Below are 8,386 nucleotides of genomic sequence, written 5' to 3' on the forward strand. Positions count from 1 at the left end.
AAGAAATTCCGGGAATTGTCCAGAAGATCCACAGGGTCAGAGACACCCGCTCCAGGAAAGGAGCCTTTTACGCACAGTCCGCTGGGGAAAATAGAGAAATATATATACGAGCTCTCTATCTTTGGAGGCATTTCGGTTTCGGGAAGGGGGAAGTTAAGGAATTCCTCTGGGACCGGCACAGGTGAAATACAATCCAGGCTCTCAGCTTGGCAGCCTGCACTTGCTTCCCAGTCAGTGCAGATGGAGATGTTTCCCAGTCAGATGCAGATGGCAAAGAGATGGAGAGTTTTCCTAGGAATTCTGGGAAGTGTAGTTTGGGAGCCTCGTGTAGTCGGGTAACTTCCGCTATAGGAGGCTGAGGCTCCGTCTCTAATCCCATCGGGAATTCTGGGAAGCGTAGTCCGGGAGGTCTCTGTAAGCAGAGTCACTTCCGGCCCAGGTACGCTAGGCCGCGGCCTTCGTTCCTCCCAGAAAGGTGAGCCCTCCCCGCTCTGCGTCCTGCTCCTTCCGTCCGTACTGATGTTCGTTTTGCTGGGAGCCGGTAGCAACCCAACGGTCACTCTCGGGGAGGAGAATCCACTTGGGGCAAAGGGCGGGATTTGTATTTTCTTTGAATGAGCCTTCTCCAGTGTGGGACGGCTGCGCATCCCCACTTAGGGCCAGGGATCCAGGATCTTACATCGCAAGGACTGGGAGTCTCTTGGGTTCTGTACTCCCCCAGCCCTTTCCCCTGACCATCAGCCAGCTCTGCCACTTCCTAACAGTATAATAACAGGCGAGTATCTTAATCTCTCTGCCTATGTTTCTTTTTCTTTAAAATGGTATTAGTATCTATCTAATAGAGTTCTTTTCAAAGTTAAATAAAAAGACTTAGAACATAGCCTGACAGTGGTAGAAGATGGGTCTCTTGTTGTTAGGACTTTTTCATTTTCTGAGAAGCACTCAATACCCTGAAAGCTTCTGTGAACCTAGGATGGGGTCAGAGCTCCAGCTGCAGTATCCCTGGTCCTTCTCTGATCACTGAGAGATTTTTCTTTAGGAGAGGGTCACTCCTGCCTGTCTGGGAAGTCCACTGTAATTCATGCGGGAGTTCTGATTTCTCCCAGCCTCCTTTCCTTCGTTAGCCTTGACTTCTTGAAAAAAGGCTGCAGGGAGAAGGAGGGAATGACCCTTTGGCACCTGGAAGCAGATTCTCACCTGAGTAGTGCTTATCATCCTTTCTTTTCAGGGGAGACGATATTTCCTTCATTCATTGGCAAATTCTGCTCAAAGATGCCCAGATATTTGTCGAATAAATGCAGGAACGGATGAGGGAGTACTTGTTCATGAGTAATAATGATAGTATTTAAACATTTAGTGCTGATCATTCTAAGAATTTTATATGAATTAACATATTTAATCCTCACAAGAGCCCTGTGAGGCTGGGTTGGGTACTACCATTCCCATTTTAAAGATAAGCAAACAGACAAAGAGCATAGGTTGTTTATCTTAGGTCACCCAGGTAGTAAGATCCTAAGCTGGGATTTGAAGTCAGATAGTTTCCATCCACTGCTTTAGTTCTTGATGTGTTTAGTATCAGCTTGAGAAGACATGTTTGGATTTTTCTAGAGGACCATGAAAGTTAGGTTAATGAGCTTTGACTTTTTTTATCAGTTTTTTAAGTCATCTTAATTTTTTTTGAAATATTTATAGTTCATATTCTGATTATAGAAATGATTGCATATTGTAAAAGATTAAGAAAGTATAGAAAGTATAAAAGAAAAAATTTATGCTAACCACAGGCTATAACAATAACAATATTAATATTTTAATCTTTTCCTCTTCGGTGATCTTCTCTTTGGATTTTTACCCATGTTTAGCAAAATAGGCTTCATAGCTTTTATTTTTCCCTTAAGTTTTTACTATGGAAATTTATAAGCATAGCCAAATGTAATATGACTAAAATAATTCTGTGGAAGCATCACCCAACTTCAACCTTTGTTAACATTTGCCAGTCTTCTATCAATTCCCTGTCCCTATTTTTTTGTTTTTGTATTTTAAAGGAAATCTCCAACATCCAGTTATTATAATATTGATTGATTGTCAAAATTGTCAAACACTGATGATCATAAATTGCTTATATGCAAGACTGTGAAAGGGAAATGCCAGCAGCTACTCTAAGGTTTTCATTTTTTGCAGCTTGAAGATGGTACTTACTGGAGGAAGCTAGGGAACACAAGAGAGTTGTACCTTGGAGAAAGATGGTGATGATTTTTTTTTTCCAGTATAGAGTTTGACTTTTTGTTTCTCATTTCTTTTTATCTATAACCATATGCTGGAAGTTATTCTATTTCTGGGACCATGTCATATTTTTCTCCATGTGCCCAGCACATTGTACAAGGTTGGTAAGGGTTTATGGTTGGAGTAGCTACTCAACGGTCAGCTGGCATCAAGGATTTGCAGTGTAGAATTGAAATTAGGTATCAAAATAGAATAGAAATAACCCCTGGAGATATTCTTTAATTTCACTTAATATTGGTAGGTTATATAAACCACCACCAACTATTTCAGAGTATTGAAGAGTTGAAGAGCAATGATTGGTTATGTTTTGATAATCTAAAAAAAAATCCCTAAGAAACAAATTGTTAGAAATGATAACATTTATAGATCATGCCTTATAACTGAGGCTATATTTCCAATGATTTATATATATTAACTTATTTCTTCTAACAAACCTATTATTGCCCTCATTTTACAGACAAGGAAACAGAGTTTTTAAAAATGTTCTTACAGTAAAATTGACTACTTTATTATTTTGGAGTAGAATTCTATTACAACACAGGCATAGTTTGTATAACAATTAATGTAGTCAGAAACAAACAGTTCTATCACCTTAAACTCCCATTATCCCTTATAGTTATCCCTCATCATACCTGTAACCACTGGCAACTACCATAACCACTAAAACTCTATAGTTTTGTCTTTTTGAGAATGTCATATAAATTAATTGATGCTATATGTAACTTTTGAGATTGGATTCTTTGACTCAGCAAATTGCCTTTGACATTCATTCATCCAAGTTATTGTATGTATCAATACTTCATTTCTGTTTACTTCTGGTTAACATTCCACTTTATGGATATACCACAGTTTATTCATAGACTTTTTCCCCCACTTTTTGGCATTTATAAATAGAGCTGCTATAAACATTCATGTACAGGTTTTTGTGCTTATTTCTTTAGGGTACAAAGCCAGGAATAGGGTTACTGAGTCATATGAGAAATTTATGTGTATAAGAAACTACCAAACTGTTCTTCAGAATATCTGTACCATTTTGCATTCCCACTAATGATGTAGAGAGTTCCAGTTTATTTACATCTTTATCAGCACTTAGTATTTTCCTTACTTTTTAAATTTTAGCCATTCTAAGCATTGTGACTTTAATTTACATTTCCCTAATGGCTAATGGTGTTCAGCAGATACTTCTTTTCTTTTGTTTCTTTGCCATCCTTATATCTTCTTTGCTGAAGTATCTGTATGCATGCTTTGCCCAGTTTTAAATTGAGTTACATTTTCCCTATTGTTGATGTTTGAGAGCTATTTATATATTCTGGATATCAGTCCTTTGTTGGATGTGTGATTTGCAAATATTTCTTCTCAGCCTGTAGCTTGTCTTTTCATTCTTTTAATAGTATCTTTTGTAGAGCAAAAGTTTCTAATTTTAATGAAGTCTGATTTATCAATGTTGTCTTTTTTGGATTGTGCTTTTGATGTCATGTCTAAGAAGTCTGCCTAGCCCCAGGTCATAAAGATTTTCTCTTGTTCTAGAAGTTTTATGGTTTTAAACTTAAATCTGTGATCCATTTTGAGTTAACTTTTTAACAATATGCGATGGTTAAGTTGGGGTTCATTTCTTTAATATGAATGACCAACCATCCCAACACCACTTGTTTGGGTTTATTTATGTACCATGTTCTGTTGGAAAGAACTATGTGTATAGCTCTTTGCCTGTACCAAGATATCATATTTACTGTGGCTTGATGGTAATAAGACTGGATATTTCAATTCCTCCAAATTCACTCTTTTTTTCAAAATTGTTTTTAGCTATTTTGGTTCTTTTGCCTTTCCATATGCATTTTAGAATCAGCTTATTTATGTCTACCAAAAATTCAGCTGGGATTTTCATTGACATTGTGTTAAATCAGTAGATCTATCTTTATCACATTGAGTTTTCCAGTTCATGAATATAACATGTCCCTTCATTTATGTATTCTTTAACTTCTTACATCAGTCTTTTATGATTTTCTACATACAGATCTATACATGTTTTGTTTAGATATATGCCCAAGTATAATATATAATTTATTGTAGAGCCATTTTAAATCATGTTGTTTTAAAATTTTGGTTCCCAATTGTTAGTGTGTAGAAATATACCTGATTTTTGTGCATTGACCTCGTATTCTGTGACTTTGCTATATTCACTAGAAGTTTTTGTTTTTTGGTAGATTCCTTGGGATTTTCCATAGACACACATGTTGTATATTAATAGGGTAAGTTTTATTTTTTCCTTCCTAATCTGTATGCTTTTTATTTCTTTTTCTTGCCTCACTTACACTGGCTGATTTTCAGTACAGTGTTGAATAGGTATGGCAAGGGTACACCTCTCTGCCTTGTTCCTGATCATAGGGGAAAGCATTTTTATAAATTCCATTATATTTTTAGTTTGTGAAAGTTCTGTCATGAGTGGATATTGTATTTTATCAAAGGCTTTTTCTGCTTCACTTTTACTGGAGCTGGTAATTATTGTGCACTTGAAAGTTTGACAAGTACCTGTAAAACAGCCTCATTTAAGTTTTTAACATTTATTTTTTTAACTTCTCTACTTACAACAGAATTTATTCCTTTTGGTGTAGATTTCTGAGTTTTGACAGCTGCATTGTCATGTAGACTTCACCACCACAACCAAGATTCACAACAGTTCCATCACCCAGAAACATTCCCTTGTGGTACCTTTTTGTAGTTAAACTCTTCCCCGACTCTTAACTGCAGGAAGCCCCTGGTTTACTCTCCGACCCAATTGCCTTTATCATAATGTTGCATGAATGAAATCAATGCAGTATGTAGAATTTTGAGTGATTTTTTTCATTTCTCTCTTGATTTCTCTCATCAGTATTTTGTATTTTGTGTCTTTCCAGGAATTAAACCATTTCATCTATCACTTTGAATTCATTAATGTGAATTTATTTATATTTCTAACATCTGTTAAGTCTGTAGTGATATCCCTTCTTTTATTCTTGATTTTGGTAATTTGTCTTTTCTGTTTTGTTCTTCATCAGGCGTTTATTATTAATGTTTGCAAAGAAACTCTTGTAGGTTTAGTTAATTTTGTTTAGGAGTGAGCAAACCTATTTTTTTAGGCCCAAATTGTAAATATTTCAGTTTTTCCAGTTAATCAGAAATATCAGGGCCGGGCACAGTGGCTAATGCCTGTAATCCCAGCACTTTGGGAGGCCGAGGCAGGCGGATCATTAGGTCAAGAGATCGAGACCATCCTGGCCAACATGGTGAAATTCCCTCTCTACTAAAAAATACAAAAATTAGCCAGGCATGGTGGCGCCCCTCTGTAGTCCCAGCCTCTCGGGAGGCTGAGGTAGGAGAATTGCTTGAACCCAGGAGGCAGAGGTTGCAGTGAGCCAAGATTGCATCACTGTACTCTAGCCTGGTGCCTGGCGACAAAACAGACTGTCTCAAAAAAAAAAAAAAAAAAAAGATCAGTACTATCATTTAGGTATTTATATAATAAGAGAAAACTTTAATTGACAAAATTTAAGATATAATGATTGAGTACAACTTAATTGAAGTTCAAGGTTGCTATTCCCTTTCATCAAAATTTACTGCAAATGTTCATCTGTTAATGCTGATTTATAATGAGATTTTATGTATTTTATCTCTGAAAAGGACATTTTTAATTTTAATTTTTATTTTTTAAATTTTTTATTTATTAATTTATTTTTTAAAGACGGAGTTTCACCATGTTGGTCAGGCTGGTCTTGAACTCCCGACCTCAGGTGATTCGCCCGCCTTGGCCTCCAAAGTGCTTGGATTACAGGCGTGAGCCACCACGCCCGGCCAAAAGGGACTTTTTTAAACAAATAGGTCCTGCCAAATACTGATACCAATCTACAAGCAAATGATTTTAATTGTACATATTAATGAGTTGAAAGATGTGGTAAGTTGAATAATAACTCCCCAAAGATATCCATATCCTAATTCCCAGAGCTTATGAATGTTACTTGACATGATATGAGAGATTTATAGATGTGATTAAACCTATTTTAAGATGTGTAAGTTATCCTGGATTATCTGGTTGGGCCCAGTGTAATTACAAGTCCTTATAAGAGAAAAGCAGAAGGATCAAAGTTAGAAGAAAGTGATATGATAACAAGCAGAAATTGGGCTGGGCATGGTGGCTCACACCTATAATCCCAGCACTTTGGGAGGCCAAGGTGGGAGGATCACCTGAGGTCGGGAGTTCAAGACTAGCCTGACCAACATGGAGAAACCCCATCTCTACTAAAAATACAAAATTAGCCAGGCATGGTGGTGCATGCCTGTAATCCCAGCTACTCAGGAGGCTGAGGCAGGAGAATTGCTTGAACCCAGGAGGCGGAGGTTGCAGTGAGCCAAGATCATGCCATTGCACTTCAGTCTGGGCAACAAGAGTGAAACTCTGTCTCAAAAAAATAAAACAATTTTAAAAAGGCAGAAATTGGAGTGCTGTAGCCATAAGCCAAGGAATTCCAGCAGCCTCTAGAAATTAGAAAAGGCAAAGAAATGTATTCCCGGGAGAAGGAACCAGACCTGCTGACACCTTGACTTTAACCCAAGGAAACTGATTTTAGACTTCTGATCTCCATAACTAATAAAGAATAAATTGCATTGTTTTGAGCCACTAAGTTTGTGGTAATTTGTTATAGCAGCAATAAAAACTAATACAGAAAACATTTAAAGAATTCTTGTAGACTCTCAATATTTAACTTTTAGTATGTCACTACATTTCAGAATAATCACTTCCAATGGAAGGTTAGGAGAATTATGCAGTACACAATGCAATGGACTTTCAAATGTGGAAAGGTCGTTTGCACTTACATCAAGGTCTGAAAACACTGCTACAATTCTGAAGTTTAGGCTCAGAAAATATATATGCTACAAATTTGTGAAGGAATTGAGATATCACTTGTTTTAACTTTTGACAACACTGGAAATTTGTAAAGTAGCTTGGCGTTACCTGTGATTCAAACATTAATTGTCTTTGAAATAACTCACCAACACTATAAGCTTCACAAATAAGTACTGTTTTGCCTTCTAATTTTAGGCTGAATTTGTTAGGAAACATTATCAAGTCTGCAGCTAGAGCTCATTTCCAATGTCATTCAGTATTATATAAATAGTAATGCTGAGAGCAGTTCTTATCATTCTGAAATATTTCAGTCTCAGCCCTGAGATTTTTAAAAATCACAATAAAACTTTATTGCTGCTCAGACATTGAACTCTCACATGGTAGGGTAAGTCAGGATTGTCTGTTTCTCGTGAAATTCATGAAACTGATGATGGTTAAATCCATGAGATTTAATGAAGTTCACTGTTGCCACTACTGGTTCAGTACCACATGATAGGTTACAATATTTTCTGCAAAGTACCTGCTGATGAATAATACAATGAGTAACCATAGGCTTAAAACACATGTTTTTATAAATCCAACCTCCTCTGCCTTTTTCTGCTCCAACATATCTTTTACCACTGTCAACTTTAACACATCTTAGCAGATTATACTGCCTCAGGTTTACTGCATTAATATTTGTACCTTCTTTGGTAATATTTTCACCTGTAGTTATTCCATACAGACTGTTCCTAGAAGCTAATTATTCAGCCACTTCAAACTTGGGATTGATTTCTTGAATACACAACATCTGAGCAACATTAGTAACATCTGTGAAATTAACAAGAGCCAAATAAAATTTATTAGAATCATTTCCCTTGTATTTTTTTTTTTTTTTTTTTTTTTTGAGACGGAGTTTCACTCTTGTTACCCAGGCTGGAGTGCAATGGCGCGATCTCGGCTCACCGCAACCTCCGCCTCCTGGGTTCAGGCAATTCTCCTGCCCCAGCCTCATGAGTCGCTGGGATTACAGGCACACGCCACCATGCCCAGCTAATGTTTTGTATTTTTAGTAGAGACGGGGTTTCACCATGTTGACCAGGATGGTCTCGATCTCTTGACCTCGTGATCCACCCGCCTCGGCCTCCCAAAGTGCTGGGATTACAGGCTTGAGCCACCGCGCCCGGCTACCACTGTCAATTTTAACACATCTTAGCAGATTATACTGCCTCAGGTTTACTGCATTAA

General features: G+C 37.1%; 1 protein-coding gene across 4 annotated transcripts in view; it reads left to right on the plus strand.

The window, feature by feature from the left end:
* Positions 1 to 306: 306 nt before the first annotated feature.
* The window catches only part of ZNF112 (zinc finger protein 112), a 29,053-nt gene continuing 20,973 nt past the window's right edge, over positions 307 to 8,386 (plus strand). For 3 of the 4 annotated variants that reach the window (XM_032262730.1, XM_032262732.1, XM_032262731.1), the window contains exon 1: positions 307 to 475. The gene's annotated coding sequence lies outside the window, so the exon portion shown is untranslated. The remainder of the gene's footprint in view (positions 476 to 8,386) is intronic. The other variant, XM_032262733.1, reaches the window with a different exon arrangement.

The sequence above is a fragment of the Sapajus apella genome, unplaced genomic scaffold (assembly GCF_009761245.1).
Source record: "Sapajus apella isolate SASKATOON/1434 unplaced genomic scaffold, GSC_monkey_1.0 scaffold130, whole genome shotgun sequence".
NCBI lineage: Eukaryota > Metazoa > Chordata > Mammalia > Primates > Cebidae > Sapajus > Sapajus apella.